The following is an 18,532-nucleotide window of genomic DNA, read 5'->3' as shown; positions in this document are numbered from 1 at the left end:
TAGCAGGCTAGGCACTGGTCTAGAGTGAGGCTGAAAGACAGACAAGACACTGCACTCAGAGACCTTCCAGTGGAGCCCCTTGCTACTCAATGCTCTAGCAGCAGCGGCATCAGGCATCATCTGGGAGCTTGTTAGATATGCATAGTCTCAGGCCCAGCCTAGATGTACTGAGTCAGAATCTACATTTAAACAAGACTCCCAGGCAATTTATGTGGACGTTAACGTTTGAGAAGCACTAGGCAGTTCAGCTTTTAACACTTTGCCCTGTTCTTCTCATTCACTGAAATTACTGTCTGTGAAGGGTAGTCTGATTTAGGAGAAGATGAATACATTTCCTGGAATGATCAAAGTAAATAAGAACATATGAAAAGGCAAAGGACATTAAATCCCTGACTAATGGTTGTTAGGTGCTTGATTAAATGTCTCTAGTAATGGGGAGGATGCTCATTACCTGTTTATCTCTTCTTCAGCTCCTAACTCAGGGCCAAGCACTGTGATGATGCCCAGTGAGGACTGATGGATTGTTCAAATGGTGGAGAAACTAATAAAAATTAAATCAGAAAATATAGATTGTTTCTGAGTGTTTACCAATATGTATTCATGTCTTACTATGAGATCTAAAGCCAGAATACAAACTGTAAAGGAAGCTGCTTTTAGCAGATTTGAAGGTTGCCTGAATATGGAAATGTTAAAAATTAGGAATTTGAAATTGGAGAGAGTGATAATCCAGGTGAAGATAATTGAGGTCTAGTTTTAGAAAAGAAGGTGGTTTGGGGAGATATTGTGAAGAATTTGTGACAGTAATGGGATTAAAATAATAGCTCTGCACTACTGAAGAGTTCTTTTTCTATGCATTAAAAATGGATAAACATGGGCTGAAGGGACCCAGTAGGTGGAAGTTCACAAACCTCAATGATTAGGTGTGTATTAGGTCAGTAATGCATGCCTGTGCCATTAGTAAATCTTGTTTGAGCCTCTTGCCTATGTAGCCTGAAGATGGAAATACACTTCTGAAGATGGAAATGGGGACAAAAATATCAACACACCAGACTGAGTTAGTGATTTGGGTTTGGAATTGAGATGAAGTGTTACTTTGGATCTTGGTCATCTGCGTACTTTTTTCCTGGGGTGGATAGACTTTCTATTGGAAATTTTGTTGCTCAAGAAACATAGGTTTTTTTTTAAAAAAAAGCATTATTACACTGTAAAATTCAAATTTAAGTGACAGTGCATGGAAAGAAGTGATGTTTTATGGTCCAGCTATTTGGGGGTTAAAATCAACCTTTGATTTTCTATAGTTAGTGGAATGGGTATAATTTTAGGGTTATTGAGAGTCCTCTGAAAGGCTTTCCTAATTACTCTCTCTTCTTTTAATTCTTTTAAAGTGTAAAGAGAAAAGCAGCAGTGGCTTCTGCTGCTAGAATTGTATTTCAAGGGGCACGGTGTAAAATAATGGCATTACAGTGCTCACAGGGAGCAAAAGTCTCTATATAATATATTGTTCAGCAAATCATTCATCATCATAATTGCCATAGTCGATACTTTGCTCATTTGTAGATTTTTCCTTTCTTGCCAGAAAATTTCTTCAGTAAAAATGATTTAAATAGTAGCTATAGGGTTTGATCGTATTCTTCAAGATAGAACAGGAACAAGAACAGTGTATTTTCCAAATCCACTCCCACCTGAATTCTAGTTTATGGTGATCACACATTCCTTAGGAGCTTGCCAATCACAGAGCATTTTCTTTATGTTCTCTTGGGGGCAAATTCCATGTCTTGTCAAGAGATTTCAGGAAGTAGACCCTATTAGTACTGTACAGCCCTTACATGCCATTTTGTAGCTATTTTAGGAAAGCTTAGCCTTTGAGCTGCAGACATTAAGTTCAAAGGAACCACGGGGCACACATATATGATATTAGAAATTACTTTGGCATTTAAGCATCTATTATTTCAGTCTTTTCTTTTATGGGCCAGAGAGGTAAAGAAGATAGACATTAAAACAAGCAAGTGACTTGGCAGTAAACACCAGCCTTGGGTGCATGTACTTGGGTGTGCATATATCATATAGACCTTCTCCCACCTCCTGCTAGCCACTGCCCTGCACATACACAATCACACGCTAGAGTGTGAACAACTGGAGGGCAGGGACAGTGTCATAACCATGTGGGCTTGCCCCAGAGAGTCTCACATGTAGGCATGTAAAAATAGACATTTATCAAATTGAGCTTATTGAATTAAAAAAATTTAATACATTCAGAATATTCTGTTTTATATCTCTGGTGACCATATTTTTTTTTTTTTTTTTTAAATTTTATTTATTTATTTATTTATGGCTGTGTTGGGTCTTCGTTTCTGTGCGAGGGCTTTCTCTAGTTGTGGCAAGTGGGGACCACTCTTCATCGCGGTGCGCAGGCCTCTCACTATCGCGGCCTCTCTTGTTGCGGAGCACAGGCTCCAGACGCACAGGCTCAGCAATTGTGGCTCACAGGCCCAGCTGCACCGCGGCATGTGGGATCTTCCCAGACCAGGGCTCGAACCCGTGTCCCCTGCATTGGCAGGCAGACTCTCAACCACTGCGCCACCAGGGAAGCCTGGTGACCATATTTTGAAGCCAAAAATTGGAGACAGTTGTTTGATGAGTGGGCAGACTATTTGAAATCAGAGCTGCCTTGAAAAACCCAGGGTGTACGATTGCCATATCTTTATTTCTGTTAAAGAATAGATTCATGAGAAATTATTTTTAAAATGCTGAGTGAGCAAGTGGGATAATACACTTAACACATTAAAAAAAGGAGCAAAATTTGTAAATTCAATGTGATTTTCCTTAGACATAAGGACATTTAGTGTAGTCAGGAATGGAAACATTTACGTAGAATGTGGGGAAAAAGCATTTATAGTGACTCTGGAAATGCAGTTTATTTTAGGTGTCAGTAAAAGGGGAAAAGAGTTTTAACATTTGTTAAGAACTTATATTTGTTATCTCCTCTGACACCCTGGAGGCAGGTTTTATTATACTTCTTTTACATTGGGAAACTGAAATTCAGAGAGGCTATTTGACTCAAAAGTCTATGCTATTTCTACTCCACACTGTCTTAGGTTACAACACTGTAAAATCTTATAGGCCAACCCAAGAGAATCAGCAGCTAATAGCATCTCTCCTGGTCCTCAAACTATCTGTGTTAATTATCTATGAATGAAGATCATGAGAATTTCCTGGGTGCGCTTTCCTGATATTTAATCTCACTAATATCTTCTAGACTCAGCTCAAGGATTGCCCTCTTCAGGAAGCTAGTTTGTTCTGTGTCTCTCAGGCTGGGTTAGGTGCCTATTGCATGTTACCATACTGTATGTTACTTATTGCTGCATCTGTCTACACCAAGGCACTCTGAGATCTTAACCCCTTGCTACTCAAAGCAGCATCAGCATTACCTGTAAGCATGTTAGAAATGCAGAATCTCATCCTGGACCTACTAAATGAGAATCTGCATTTAAGGAAACCCCCGAGTGATTTGTATGCACTTGGGTTGAGAAGTACTGTCCTAGCACATGGTAAACATGCATTTGAGCAAACAGATGCAACAATAAATATTTAAAATACATGTAGCCCAGTTTTCTGAGTTTTAGAAGAGTGTGGATGCTCTCACTTTGGAGTGGCAGAGGCATGTGCTGAGAGAGGTTCTATCCTGCTCCTGCAGTTGCTCTTTTCGGGCAGGTCTGAGCTGCCTGGCTGGAGAGAGAGAGAGTTAGTCGCGCTTCTCAGGCAGGGCAGACTAGCTACAGGCACCCACCTGTCTAGTGCTCTGTCCCAGTACATCCCAGGCAAGAGCAAAGGGCTCTCACTACAAACATGTTTTGATGCCACGAAGAAAAGAAGGGAGATGTAAATCTAAAGCTTCATTTTCAGACCTCCTTCAGAGACAACGAATAGTTCTTTTTCTTAATTATTTATGGTGTTACCTTGGTGGTATTTATAGATTATGATCAGGTTCCCTCCTTGAAGCTCATTCTCTAGACTGTATAAATTTAGTTTTCCTGAGTGTGTCTCATATGTCTTTTCCTCCAAGCCAAGCCTGAAATGCATTCTATTCCCCTTTGCTTCCTCTGTGATTTATGTGCATTATTCCTAAACAGCTAGACTTAGAAGAGTTCCTGCTTATGGTCTTTGGCTGGTTTAGGTTCACTGCTGCCTGCCTGGTTTTACATGATGTTCCTAATATGCATAACTGAAAGTTACATTGAAATTATTATTATGTTTTTATTGTCAGCTCAGTGCAAACGTTTAAATGTAGTAAGGTGGATAAATACTCCGTTTTCCTGCTGCATGCACTTGGCTATGGCTAAGCATGATACTAACAACTGTTTTAGGGAGGAACTTGAGATCTGTGAAAACATATCAACGAAAGCAAATAAATCCTCAAACAGATCCCAGAAAAAAATAACTTGTAGAAATTTCGGATTTGCAGGAATTTTCTGCTAATTGGAACTTAAAAATATGTTTCAGATGACTTTTTGAATACGTGTCACTGTGCCTACTTCTGTTTTCACACAGAGTGTTGGAAAGGAATGCATTTTCTTTCTCTTCGCTATACTTATTTATGCGACGGATGCCAGCTCTTTCCTCTGAAGCTTTTTGTTGCCAGTTTGGGGCTGTATTCTACCATCTTGCCTCAGGCAAAATTCCTGTTGTTTTCTAAGGAAGGATGGTGGTGAAGATTGCTTTTCTTTTTGGCAGTTCTGCAAAAAATCCTGATTGATTTTGTAGACAGATTGTGACTTCTTCAGTCGGGTATTTCCTACTTGTGGCACTTACCTGGTAAATTTCAAAGAATTCAAGGGCAGTGAAGAAATAGATGCTTAATAGCTACACTGAACTTCAGAATTTGGAATTATTGAAAGCAGAGGAAAGAAAATATTTGAGTATCAGTGTGTGAAGGTGACAGAAGAAGTAGTGGATCAAGGGAGTTGGAGAGTGTAGGTTCTAGCTTTGGATCTACCATGTACTAGTTATATGACTTTGCCCAAGTCACCTGTTTATACTGAGGATAAATTTCTTCTGCTTCACAAGTCTCTAAGGAGGACTGAGTGGTTGATGTATGTGAAGCCCTTGGCAAACAATGATGTGCCATAAATATATTAAGTAGCAGATGATGATGAAGATGCAGCTGCTGCTGCTTATGGTGATATAACTCATGTCCTACGAGGAAGATGTATTCTAAATGAATTTTGTGAACCTACAGCATCTCTTTAGAAAGAGATACTAACAGAAGGAGAATAGTAATGCACAGTTTTTTTTCTCTAAGAATGCCGGGATTGAACAATCAACACAGTCTGAGTTCTTTAAAGAGGGAAAAGCCTTTAAACTTTTTCTCTTGTGAAGTTAGCCTTACGCTTATTCATAATGGCCAAAACCTGGAAGCAACTAAGATGTCCTTCAGTAGGTGAATAGATAAATTGTAGTATCTCCAGACAATGGGATATTATTCAGCACTAAAAAGAAATGAGCTATCTAGCCATGAAAAGACATGGAGGAATCTTAAATGCATATTACTAAGTGAAAGAAGCCAATCTGAAAAGGCTACATGCTGTATGATTCCAACTATATGATATTCTGGAAAAAAAAAAAAAACCATGGAGACAATAAAAAGATCAGTGGTTGCTAAGGGCTGGCAGCGGGCAGTGAGGAGAAATGAACAGGCAGAGCACAGAGGATTTTTAAGGAAGTAGAAATGTTCTGTATGGTATTATAATGATGGATATAAGTCATTATACATTTGTCAAAATCCATAGTATATACAACACCAAGAGTGAACACTAAGGTAAACTGTGGCATCGGGTAAAAAAGAAATTGGCCTGACATTGGAGAAAATGATCATATTAAATATTTTCATCTTGGAAAAGTGTTTTAAAACCTTCAGAATTAGCTGAATAGGAAGAAGTTAAGATTGGAATCAGAGAGAGTTCTAAAATTAGTGCATTGATCTAGATGAGAAGTGGTGAGGGGCTGGATTTAGAGATACCAATAAGGATGGAGCCAAGAGGCAGTATTAAAAAGCTATTTGGAAGGTAGAGTCAACAAGATTTAAAAACTATGGACAAATAATATCCATTAGTAAAACACGAATCTGAAGTTTACAAAGGCAGTTCTAAAAGAATCTCCTAAAAACAAACAAAATATTGTATTTCTTGAAAATCCTGAGCTGGTAAGTCATGGGTATATGTTCAGAAGGAGAAAATATTTGAAAATGTTTTGGAAGAACTAGTCTGTGGAAGTGGTTAGCTACAAAACAACAGGAAATAGATAAGTGGTAGAAAGTATTGAAACAATTCAAAATCAGTGTTCAAGATTTAAGTAAGAAAAGACCTTAAAAACTCCCAAATTTCTGTGGATCTAGCGCTATTTGAAATAAAATTGGAGCTCATTTAGAGAAAGAATTGCCAATATTTGATATTTGTCTTCCTAAATTTTTAGCGTGTTTTATTGTTATATTTTGATTCTATTCACTTATTTGCATCATTATATAATAATTTAAAGAAAACTGGGGATATAACCTTTTTCTTAGATTGGAAAATACTTGAGAAGTATGGTATAAGTGAAACAAGTTAATTCTACCAGAGCTAAATTCTACTTGTTTTAGTTCTCAACTAATCATTTCTTTTTAGATGTGTATGCCAAGCTAATTTTCTGTGTTTTCAACTCTCAGAGAACAGAATAGGTTTTCAAGAGGAGAAAGTTCCTTGTGTCTACTGAAAAAGTGTATTTCTCCCAAAATAATATCTTTGAGAGCACTCTAGCTTCTAAAGAAAGCAAAAATGAAGAGAATATGGTTCGTGTAAGTGATTGAGATGTGGAATTGGAAGAAGCAATCTTTTAAATTTTCATTAACTAGTGAAGTAGGCAATTATTGAATAAAGATAACACCATCGGAGCATAATTTATGTATTTTACAAGTAGATTTAGCTAATACTCTGAGGAAGAGTTAGTTCTATTGTATTTCTTAATATTAGAAGAAGATGGAGTTGGACATAGAGGAAGTAGAACACATTCATTGATTTTCTTTCTTCATTATAGTGGCATGTAATATAGTTCCATAGATGTGATTCACAGATAGAGATTTTTTTTTTTCACTTTTTTGAACTCAGCCATGTAGCAACTAGGCTTTGAGATATGTCTTAGTCATTCTGGGCTGCTATAATAGAATACCATAGACTGGGTGGCTTAAACAACAAACATTTATTTCTCACAGTTCTGAAGGCTTGGATGTTCAAGATGAAGGTACTGGCAGATTTGGTGTCTGGTGAGGGCCTTCTTCCTATATCCTCACATGGTAGGGAGAGGGAGAGAGAGAGAGAGAGAGAAAGAGAGAGAGAGAGAGAGAGAGCTAGCTCTCTAATCTTATCTTATAAAGGCACTAATCCCATCATGGGGTTCCACCCTCATGACCTCATCTAAACTAATTACCTGCCAAAGGCTCCAACTCCAAATATCATCATGTCAGGGGTTAGGATTTCAACATATGAATTTTAAGGGGAACACAAATATACAGTCTATAACAAGATATTATTTAATTTCAATGAAAATGCTAGTAATCATCGCCACCATATAGCATTTATTATGTGCCAGGCACTATTGCAAGTGCTTTACATATAATACTAACATCCCATGAAGTGGGTTTTATTACTGTCTCCATTTTGTAGATGAGCAAACTGAGGAGCAAGGAGGTTATATAACATAGTTAATAACTGTCAGAATCAGGATTCTAATCCAAGCAGTCAGGCTCTAGATTCTATGCTCTTAATCACTATGCTATTTAAATAACATATATTGGGGATATCAACAGGAGTAACTCAAAGAAGAAATCAACGAAAGTCACTTCTCCATGTAACTATTTATTTGAAAATTTAAATATTAAGATTTACATTATTCTGACTATGATCAACAGCAATCCAAGTTTTCTTGTCTTAGGCCAGGTATAATTGTCAATATTGTTATTGTTACTTTAAATTTAATTTTATGTACCCTCCTGCTTATGGTGCCAAGAGTTTATGTTGTCAGTGTTAAAGGTAATTCATGTCTGATGATTGGTACTCTTTTTAATTAATATACTTTCTTGTAAGTTTTTTTGAAGCAAAAATAAGTAGTATGACTAATACAATTAAGGATATGATGTAGGGAAACTTAAAGGATCTAAAGAAAGGGTTAAACTTCCTAAAGTATCTTCTTGCTCATTGATTCTAAAAGAAGAGAGCCCTTCTCTCCTTCTCCAGCCAGTGGTTCTCCAGTGGTTGGAGAACCACTAGCTAGTTATAACTTGTAGTAAATCATTTATATTGTGTTGTTTTCACTGACAATTTACCTTGTGATTGTTATTCTTGTCTGTCTAAACCAGCTTTATAATAGGATCATATTAATCTCCTTTGACTATATTAATTACTTTTCTTATAATTTGTTTTCATTGGACTCATTAATATTAGCTTTTCAGTACAAGATTTACTAAATATATAGGCAGATTATATGGGCTGCTTCTTTATTAATATTTTAATAATCTTTTTATTGGAATTTATTGTAAGTTAAACACTGACCCAAATATATTATTGCTTTTGTAGGCATAAAGAGCTATTATTTGAGTCCTATTATGTGAACATAAACTTCTTAAGCCTCAGTTTCTGCCTTTCTAAAATGGGCATAATAATAGTACCTATCTCCTAGAGTTAAAATGAGATAGTGTATGTGCAGCAACAAGCCCAGTGCCTAGCAAGTAAGTGCTTAATAAATGTTATTGCTATATTTATCACATGTAATATCTTATTTAATCTTTACAACAAGGTGAGATTTATTTATCCTCACTACTGAGAAAACTAAAGCCTGAAGAGCTTAACTAATGCCATGTAACTAATAAGTAATGGACCAAGCACTGGTGCCCATAAAATTCATTTATTCATTAATTCCAATCAAATTTTCAAGTCCTACTGTGTTTCAGGCCCTTGGGTTAGGTTTTGGTGATAGGATGATGGAAATAAAGGGGCCTCCCATGCAGGTGGGCAACATGAGCAAGGGCTTGTTGGTGAAGACACCATGGTTTGGGGGTGTGGAGAACTGCAGGCAGTCTGATGCTGTTGGCGTCCAAAAGGCAAGCCAATCAGAGAGAGTGGTATGGTGTCTGGACTGCCTCGAATCCATGCAGAACTAGGTCGGAGTAGAATTGGAAGCTGTGCCCAAGTCCCCATGTGGAGGTCTGACCAGCTGCAGTCCTTTCGTCCTCCCACTCCTGGCTTGGTCAACCATCACGAGGGGCACTTTTCCTACAAGGAAACACCCCTGGCTGCACGTCTGTCCCTACAGGTGCACCCCCCAGGTAGCATGGTCCACTCTTGGGAGGAAGGATCAAAGAAAAGTCCAGTGTTGGCCTTGGAAATGGCTTCTGGGCCGAGTGGTATGTAAATGTGTAGCAGCTACCTTTCTGAGTATAGTCCCTACATGCATGGTGGTTGATATTTTTATTTACGTTAATGAGTAAGATGAAACTGAAACAATGAAGTGGAACTTCACTCTCTCCTCAATGACATGGGTGACTTCTTTGCTAAATTATATAATAGTTCTTGAATACTAGACAGATGTTTCTGTAATTTTTTATGCCTATGCGTAACAGCTAGAGACACAACACATTTCTAGGTTTAATCTACGTTATTAACATTTTCTTCAGCAGTTTCTTATGCCTAAAGAATTGAGAAGACAATAAGTCAAGTCCTGATGTATAGCATTTGCTGATTTTTGTGGTGTAAATACTGTTGCCATGGCCAAGTTCAGGCTAATAACATGATGTCACTGAATGCAGATTAAGAGACGCACAGTAGCCTACCATTATACTTCTATGTATGTATTTCTATGTATGTATTACTATCATACATAGTAACTTGAATAAATGAACTTGAATAAATAACTTCAAGTTCATAAATAATAGTGAAATAATTAGAAAGTGAGGAGTTTTTAATGTTTATTAAATAATAAATATAAATAATGAATATTTACTTTGTTTTCAATATAACTTTTTAAGTTTACGTAATTTATTTTAAATAATGGCCATGTTTAACATCCAGCTTGCAAAATTTCTGCAAATTTAACAGTGGACTTTTGTGAACCATTAGGAGCCAGTTCCAGAACACCACTGTGTGTGCTGTTTGGACATGGAATTCTGGATCCTTGGGTATCTGGAGCATTGTCTATTGTCTATGGGGTGGGGCAATGTGTGGGCTCCACCTTGTCACACCCCCTGGGCTCCAAGGATTCTTCATCCCTTGGGGAGAGACTCAGCTGGAGAAGAGGAAGAGCAAGGTCCTCCAAAGCCTGGGGCCAGTGTAGAAGCCCTGATGCCTCACATTGAAAGACAATTGAGGCCAGATCACAGGACGCCTTCTAGTCTGCTTTCTGTGCTTCTCAAATAGTGTCAAGTGTTCCTCAGTTGAAGCGATAGAATTAGCATAACACATCTTGATATAACATCAGTTTGACTCAGATGTTGGAGAGGAAAACCCATGATTTTTCTATTAAAATAAGAATGTATATATCACAGAGTAGTATGCAAAATTTGCATATATTTTTCAAAGAAAATGCCATGCAGAACAGAAATTTCATGCTTGAGGTGGTCTGTTTCTGGATACCTCTAGAAGATTCTATCATTCTTCTCTCTATTATGGGTCATTCAGTGGACTTTGAGACCTATCAATATTGTAGGAGCTGGCTCCAGCAAACCCCTGTCTGGGATGTTTGAGCATGAGCTTCTGGGTTCTTGTATATCCCCAACAAAGAACGGATGGAGAGCCATGAAGGAAACTAAGATTTGAAAGATCTGTCAGGGTAGAGAAGTAGAGTTCTTTACTCAGGTCTGACTTTAATGACTGTACAAGTTGTCTCCTCACAAAAGCATACAGCCAAGAGGGTGGAAATGCAGGCCAAAATCCAGTAGGCACACCCTTACCAAGTGTAATCTTTCTGCCCAGATAAAACCAATGTCGTCCCCATGTTGTATTTTGTCTAGTTGTTCCTCTAAGAGGAGCATATTTAAGTTAATTCATTCTTTAGGAGAGAGTACCATTTTTCAATATTCTACCTGGAGATGCCCCACTTTTCTCAAAAACCAGGACACCCTGTGTGCTAGTGTGTGTTGCAGCTGTATTTCTTGTTTACTACTGAATGTCTAGTAACTAACTTAGAGCCTGGCATGTAGGAGGTACTGAGTAAGTATTTACTGAATAAATGAATGAATAGATGCAATGACATGGTGAGATTTGTATTTCACATAAATATCTTTTGGCAAGCTGTGTAGAAGATGATGTATTCGTTTGCTAGGGGTGCTGTAACAAAATACTACAAACTGAATATCTTAAGCAACAGAAATTTATTATCTCACAGTTCTGGAGGCTAGAAGCCTGAGTTCAAGGTGTTGGTACGCTCTGAAGGTGCTAGGGAAGGATCTGTTTTAAGCCTTTTTCTTAGCTTCTGGTAGTTCCTCGGCATGTGGCAGCTTAACTCTGGTCTCAGATGTCATTCTCTATGTGTACGTGTCTGTGCCCAAATTTCCCCTTTATATAGGAACACCAGTCACATTTGATTAGGGGCCCACTTATTCCGGTATGACGTCATCTTAATTGATTACATCTGCAATGAACTTATTTCCAAATAAGGTCACATTCTGAGGATTAGGACATCAACATAGGAATATTTGAGGGACATAAACCCATAACACATGGATTCAGAGGGACAAAACTTGAAGAAAGGAGACAAGTCCACGTGAGAGATACCGAAGTTCTGGAATTGGGTAATAAGAATGGGAAGGAAACAAGGATCTTTCCATTCTAAAATCAGTACTATATTTATTCAAAGATGAAGTCATGAAGGTGTTATTTTTGTTGAATACTGTATGTTATTTTTTGCTGTGTAACAAATTATCTCAAAAATTTGGTGGCTTAGAACCACAACATTTATTGTCTCACAGTTTCTGTGGGTCAACAATGTGGATGCAGTTTAACTGGGTCATCTGGCTCAGGGTTTCTCATGCAGCTGCCATCAAGGTGCTGGCAGAGGCTGCAGTCATCTCAAGGCTTGATTGGGTAGGAGCTACCTCCAAGTTACTGCCATGATTGTTGGTGGGGTTCAGTTCCTTGTGGGTTGTTGGACTAAGGGCTTCAGTTCCTTGCTTGCATTGGCTGGAGGCTGCTCTCAGTTCTTTGTCATGTGGGCCTCTCAATAGGTCAACTCACAACATGAAAGTTGGCTTCATGAAAGTGAGCAAGCTAGAAGAGCCCGGTAGGGTGCAAGGCAGAAATCATAATCTTTTGTAACCCCATCTTGGAATTGACATCCCATTATTTTTGCCATATCTGCCCATCAGTGGCATGTTGCCGGGTCTAGCTAATACCCAAGAGGAAGTGATTACACAAGAACCTGAATACCAGCAGGCAGGGATCACTGGAGATCATCTTAGAGAGGCTTCCCACACATATGCTTTATTGTCTGTAGTTGAGCAACTTTTTAAAAGTTTATATGTGTCAGTCACCTTGGAATTTTTCTTTCTTTTCAATTTTTATTTTATATTGGAGCATAGTTGATTAACAATGCTGTGTTAGTTTCAGGTGTACAGCAAAGAGATTCATTTATACATGTACATGTATCTATTCTTTTTCAAATTCTTTTCCCATTTAGGTTATTATAGAGTACTGAGTAGAGTTCCCTGTGCTATGCAGTACGTCCTTGTTAGTTATGTATTTTACATATAGTAGTGTGTATATGTCAATCCCAATCTCCTAATTTATCCCTTCCCCCCTTCCCCCCAGTAACCATAAGTTTGTTCTCTAAGTCTGTAAGTCTGTTTCTGTCTTGTAAATAAGTTCATTTTTATTTTTTTTTTAGATTCCACATATAAGCAATATCACATGATATTTGTCATTCTCTGTCTTACTTCACTTAGTATGATAATCTCCAGGTCCATCCATGTAGCTGCAAATGACATTATTTCATTCTTTTTAATGGCTGAGTAATATTCCATTGTATATATGTACTACATCTTCTTTATCCATTCATCTGTCAGTGGGCATTTAGGTTGCTTCCATGTCTTGGCTACTGTAAACAGCGCAGCAGTGAACATTGGGGTGCATGTATCCTTTCAAACCATGTTTTTCTCCAGGTATGTGCCCAGTAGTGGGATTGCTGGATTATATGATAGCTCTATTTTTAGTGTTTTAAGGAACCTCCATACTGTTCCCCATAGTGGCTGTACCAATTTACATTTCCACCAGCAGTGTAGGAGGGTTCCCTTTTCTCCACACCCTCTCCAGCATTTATTATTTGTAGATTTTTTGATGATGGCCATTCTGACTGGTGTGAGGTGATACCTCATTGTAGTTTTGATTTGCATTTCCCTGATGATTAGTGATGTTGAGCATCTTTTCATGTTCCTCTTGGCCATCTGTATGTCTTCTTTGGAGAACTGTCTATTTAGGTCTTCTGGCCATTTTTTGATTGGTTGTTTGTTTGTTTTTTTTGATGTTGAGCTGCATGAGCTGTTTGTAAATTTTGGAGACTAATACCTTGTTGGTCGCATTGTTTGCAAATATTTTCTCCCATTCTGCGGGTTGTCTTTTTGTTTTGTCTGTGGTTTCCTTTGCTGTGCAAAAGCTTTTGAGTTAAATTAGGTCCCATTTGTTTACTTTTGTTTTTCTTTCCTTTACTCTAGGAGACGGCTCAAAAAAGATATTGCTGCAATTTATGTCAAAGAGTATTCTGCCTTTGTTTCCCTCTAAGAGTTTTATAATATCCAGTCTTGCATCTAGGTCTTTAATCCATTTTAGATTATTTTTGTGTATGGTGTTAAAGAATGTTGTAATTTCATTTTTTTACATGTAGCTGCCCAGTTTCCCCAGCACCATTTATTGAAGAGACTGTCTTTCCTCCATTGTATTGTCTTCCCTCCTTTGTCATAGATTAAGTGTCCACAGGTGTGTGGGTTTACTTCTGGGCTTTCTATCCTGTTCCATTGATCTATATTTCTGTTTTTGTGTCAGTACCATACTGTTTTGATGACTGTAGCTTTGTAGTATAGCCTGAAGTCAGGGAGCCTGATCCCTCCAGCTCCGTTTTTCTTTCTCAAGATTGCTTTGGCTATTCAGGGTCTTTTGTGTTTCCATACAAACTTTAAGATTTTTTTGTTCTAGTTCTGTGAAAAATGCCATTGGTAATTTGATAGGGATTGCATTGAATCTGTAGATTGCTATACTATCCAAGGCAATCTACAGATTCAGTGCAATCCCTATCAAATTACCAATGGCATTTTTCAGGGAATTTATTTCTTTAATCCCATTAAAGCAGTAGAAGACCTCTGCTGGCTTAATTCTCTGTGTATATATGCTATGCCACCTCTTTTCTGCATCATCCTGGACCACTGGAGAAATAGTTAATTACTCTGATTGCTGACAATGGCATTGATCTTTTCCATCTGGGAATTCTGCCATGTGATAACTCTTTAATGGAGGCAGGTCATCTTTTACTTTTGGGTGTGTAATATTTTAAAAAGATTGTTCTGGAAGCCATTACAAATCTTAGCAAATTTAAGTAGGCTGAGAGGGTCAAATCTCTCTGATTTGTCTTACTCTTCCTATTAGAAAGGCTAGGACTTCTTTTCCAGATTAGATGTTGTTTAGAGTAATTTCACGATGGAAACATAAACTTGGAATGCTTCACATGAAATCTGTGGTAGCTTCTATGATAATTTTTAAATTAAAAATGTGTTTAAGTACACTCCAATCAACATGCATTCTTTTGAGATCAATACACTCAAAGAAGTATATTGGTACTTTGATGGATCTATATGGCCAAAATAATATCAACCATATAAATTTTCTGGAATTTTTCTTGACTTTAAATCATTTATTTTTATATTTGTTTTGCATTGAAAACATTTTGTTTAGTAGAGGTCTTTTTCTCTAATAGATATTTTTCCAGTAGGATATGGTATATGGAAAGTTTGATTTTTTTGTTTCCCTATTTCATGGTTAATGGATTTTGCTTTTTCGAGCTGAATTGTATGTCTTTCCCTTCTGACATGTTTAGCTTCAGGGAACATAGTCCCCTCTGGTCCATTAATATTAACAATCATCAGTGATGTAATCCTGTTTCATTTCTACTATGGATTTTATACAGTAGTTATGATTTCTCATACCTAAACTTGAGTTTAGCTAAGTGTGCATTTTTACCATCTTTTCCTATGATTATCTTTACATTCCTAAAAATGCTAACCACATGTATCAGAAATTCATTTACTGACACAAATATTCCACAATCATCATGGAAATACCTAGTTTTATTTCTAATCTGCCTGACTTTATTTTATTTTATTGGCCTTATTAGACAAATAGGTGTTCTTTATGCTTCTGAAATTTCTAAGCATTATATGGCAATCTTGAAAGGAATGTCACCAGAAATGCTGTAATTAGAGTGACTTTATTTGATGCCTGGGAACAATGAATGCAAACATGGTTCATTCTTTCTTTTCTCTGTTTTACTTTTAGTAAGAGAATTTCCTTAAAAGGTAATTGGCATACTTTTTGGCCCTTTGTCTCTTTTTGGCTTGTAGACAAATACACACCCTTACAGTATCCTGAGTAGTAGACCCTGCTTACTTTACACTAAGGTCTAAAAATATCAGTTATTGTTGAGGATGGTAACTTGTGACTATAGCTAATTGCATATGCAGTTTTGGTCAAAAAAGGCCAAGCTGTGTGGCCTTGGGATTGACTTTGGTGCAGTAAAAAGGGCACTTTGAAGTGGACTTAGAAGTTAGGAAACCTGGTTTAGGTCTGGGCCTGTTATTTCCTAGGTGTATGATTATAAATGAGTCACTTCTTCGAGGCTTCGTTGCCTCATCTATAAAATGGGAATAGCTGTCATGCATTTCTTACGCATGGCATTAGTTATAAACCAGAATATGCTTGTTCTTACACAAGTCTAAAAGGTAATAAAAAACAGAGATACTAGATTCAAGTCTGTGCTGCCATCTTTTGTCTTCAATTGGTGGTATATACCATTTTTTTTTAACAGCTTTATGAATATATAATTTACATATCACAATTTTCGCCTTTTTAAAGCATACAGTTCATTAGTTTTTGGTATATTTACAAAGTCATGCAATCATCACCATTACCCAATTTTAGAACATTTTCAACACCCCAAAAAGAAACCTTGTACCTATCACTAGTCACACCTCCATACCCTCAACCTTCCTGCATCCACTTCAGTCCTGGGAACCACTAATCTATTTTCTCTATTTATAGTTTTGACTGTTTTGAACATTTTATATAAATGGTGCCATACAATATGGTCTTTTGTGACTGGCTTCTTTCACTGAGCACTTTTTGAGATTCATCTATGTTGTAGCATGTATTAGTAATTCATAAACTTCATTCCTTTTCATTGCCAAATAATATTCCATTGTAGGGGTATACCACTTTTATTTATCCGTTCATCACTTAATGAACATTTGGATTGTTTACACTTCTTGGCTGCTATTAATCATACCGTTATGAACATTCATGTATAAGTTTTGTATACAGTATGTTTTCATTTCTCATGGGTGGGTACCTAGGAGTGGAACTGTCGAGTCATATGGTAACTCTGTGCTTAACCTTTTGAGGAATTCTCAACTGTTTCCCATAGTGGCTGCACTATTTTACATTCCTACCAACAGTGTACAAAGATTCCAATGACTCCACTTCTTTCTCAGCACTTGTTATTGTCTGTCTTTTTTATCATTGCTTTTCTTGTAGGTGTCAAGTAGTAACTTGACATTTCTTAATGTTTTGATTTACATTTCTATAATGGCAAAAGATGTTGAGCATTTGGCCATTTGCATATCTCCTTGGGGAAAATGTCATTCAAATACTTTGTTCATTTTTTAATTGGATGATTTGTCTTTATAACTGAGTTGTAATAGTTCTTTATATATCTGGTTACAAGTCCCTTTAGATATATGATTTGCAAATATGTGTTGTCCTTTCATTTTCTTGAAGGTAAAAGCATACAAGTTTTTAATTTTGATGAAGTCCAATTAGTTTTCTCTTTTGACCTTTATATTTGGAGATCATATCTAAAAACCATTGACTAATCCAAAGTCATGAAGATTTGCTCCCACATTTTCTTCTAGGAGTTTTATAGTTTTAACTCTTACATTTAGATCTATGATCCATTTTAAGTTAATTTTTGGATAGCGTGTGAAGTAGGCTGCAACTTCATCCTTTTACTTATGGATATACAGTTTTCCCAGCACCATTTGTTGGAAAGATAATTATTTTCCCATTGAATTGTCTTTGCACTCTAGCCAAAAGTTAATTTACAATAAGTATAAGGGTTTATTTCTTGACTTGGAATTCTATTCCATAGATTCATACGTCTATAATGCACAGAAATCTCTTGCATGCCTATTCACTAATGATGAAAATTCTGAAAGAGAAATTAAGGAAACACTCCCATTTACCACTGCAACAAAAAGAATAAAATACCTAGGAATAAACCTACCTAAGGAGACAAAAGACCTGTATGCAGAAAACTGTAAGACACTGATGAAAGAAATTAAAGATGATACAAACAGATGGAGAGATATACCATGTTCTTGGATTGGAAGAATCAACATTGTGAAAATGACTCTACTACCCAAAGCAATCTACAGATTCAATGCAATCCCTATCAAACTACCACTGGCATTTTTCACAGGACTAGAACAAAAAATTTCACAATTTGTATGGAAACACAAAAGACCATGAATAGCCAAAGCAATCTTGTGAAAGAAAAACGGAGCTGGAGGAATCAGGCTCCCTGACTTCAGGCTATACTACAAAGCTACAGTAATCATTTTCCATACTCCATGTACTTTTTTCTTTGGAACAACAACTTACTCCTTCATTTAACCTACACAAGAGACATGCAGATATGATTTTACATCTTCTCTCTCCACCTATTCTTGATGAACTTACCCAATTCTTTGAATTTATTGCTAATTTGCTATATGGCTTACTCAAGTTTGCATCCTTCCATATGCCAGGAGAGAAATCTTTGACACAACCTTTACTTCTTAAACATCTGTCTTTCTTTGGTGGATGGCCATGGCTGGAGGAAAGCAGGAAACAGAACAATTATGCTAGCAGTCATAGCGATGATAGCGCCCACACTTTTCTCTGTGCCAAGCATTTTATGTATTATATCCCAACGTGTTATATACTATATCATATAACATAGAACACAACATATGTTGTTATACTCTTCTTTTTTATGGGAAAATGAGGCTTATGTAGGTTAAGTAACTTGCCTAAGGCCATACAGCTAGTAAGTCATAGAGTATCAGACTGATACCAAAGTCCATGTTTTGAACCAGTGCCTGTCTGTCCTGATGTATGGGCCCAGAATTCCAGTGGATGGCTGATATGGCTAGATCTACTTGGCTAGGTTTTCATCCTGCAGGTACCAAGCTATCTTATTGAAATTGCTAATGAGA

At 37.1% G+C, this 18,532-nt stretch overlaps 1 protein-coding gene and 1 long non-coding RNA gene across 3 annotated transcripts in view; one reads left to right on the top strand and one right to left on the bottom strand.

The window, feature by feature from the left end:
* The window catches only part of TRHDE (thyrotropin releasing hormone degrading enzyme), a 394,213-nt gene that overhangs the window by 87,251 nt on the left and 288,430 nt on the right, over positions 1 to 18,532 (top strand). The window lies entirely within an intron of this gene.
* Positions 1,093 to 17,034, bottom strand: LOC309640740. Its single transcript, XR_014252377.1, has 2 exons — positions 2,591 to 17,034; positions 1,093 to 2,275 (listed from the first exon to the last, which is right to left on the bottom strand). It is a non-coding gene; the product is annotated as an uncharacterized lncRNA (long non-coding RNA).

The sequence above is a fragment of the Balaenoptera physalus genome, assembly GCF_965194825.1.
Source record: "Balaenoptera physalus genome assembly, chromosome: 13".
In the NCBI taxonomy this organism is placed as follows: domain Eukaryota; kingdom Metazoa; phylum Chordata; class Mammalia; order Artiodactyla; family Balaenopteridae; genus Balaenoptera; species Balaenoptera physalus.
This window is presented reverse-complemented; position numbering and strand designations above follow the sequence as displayed.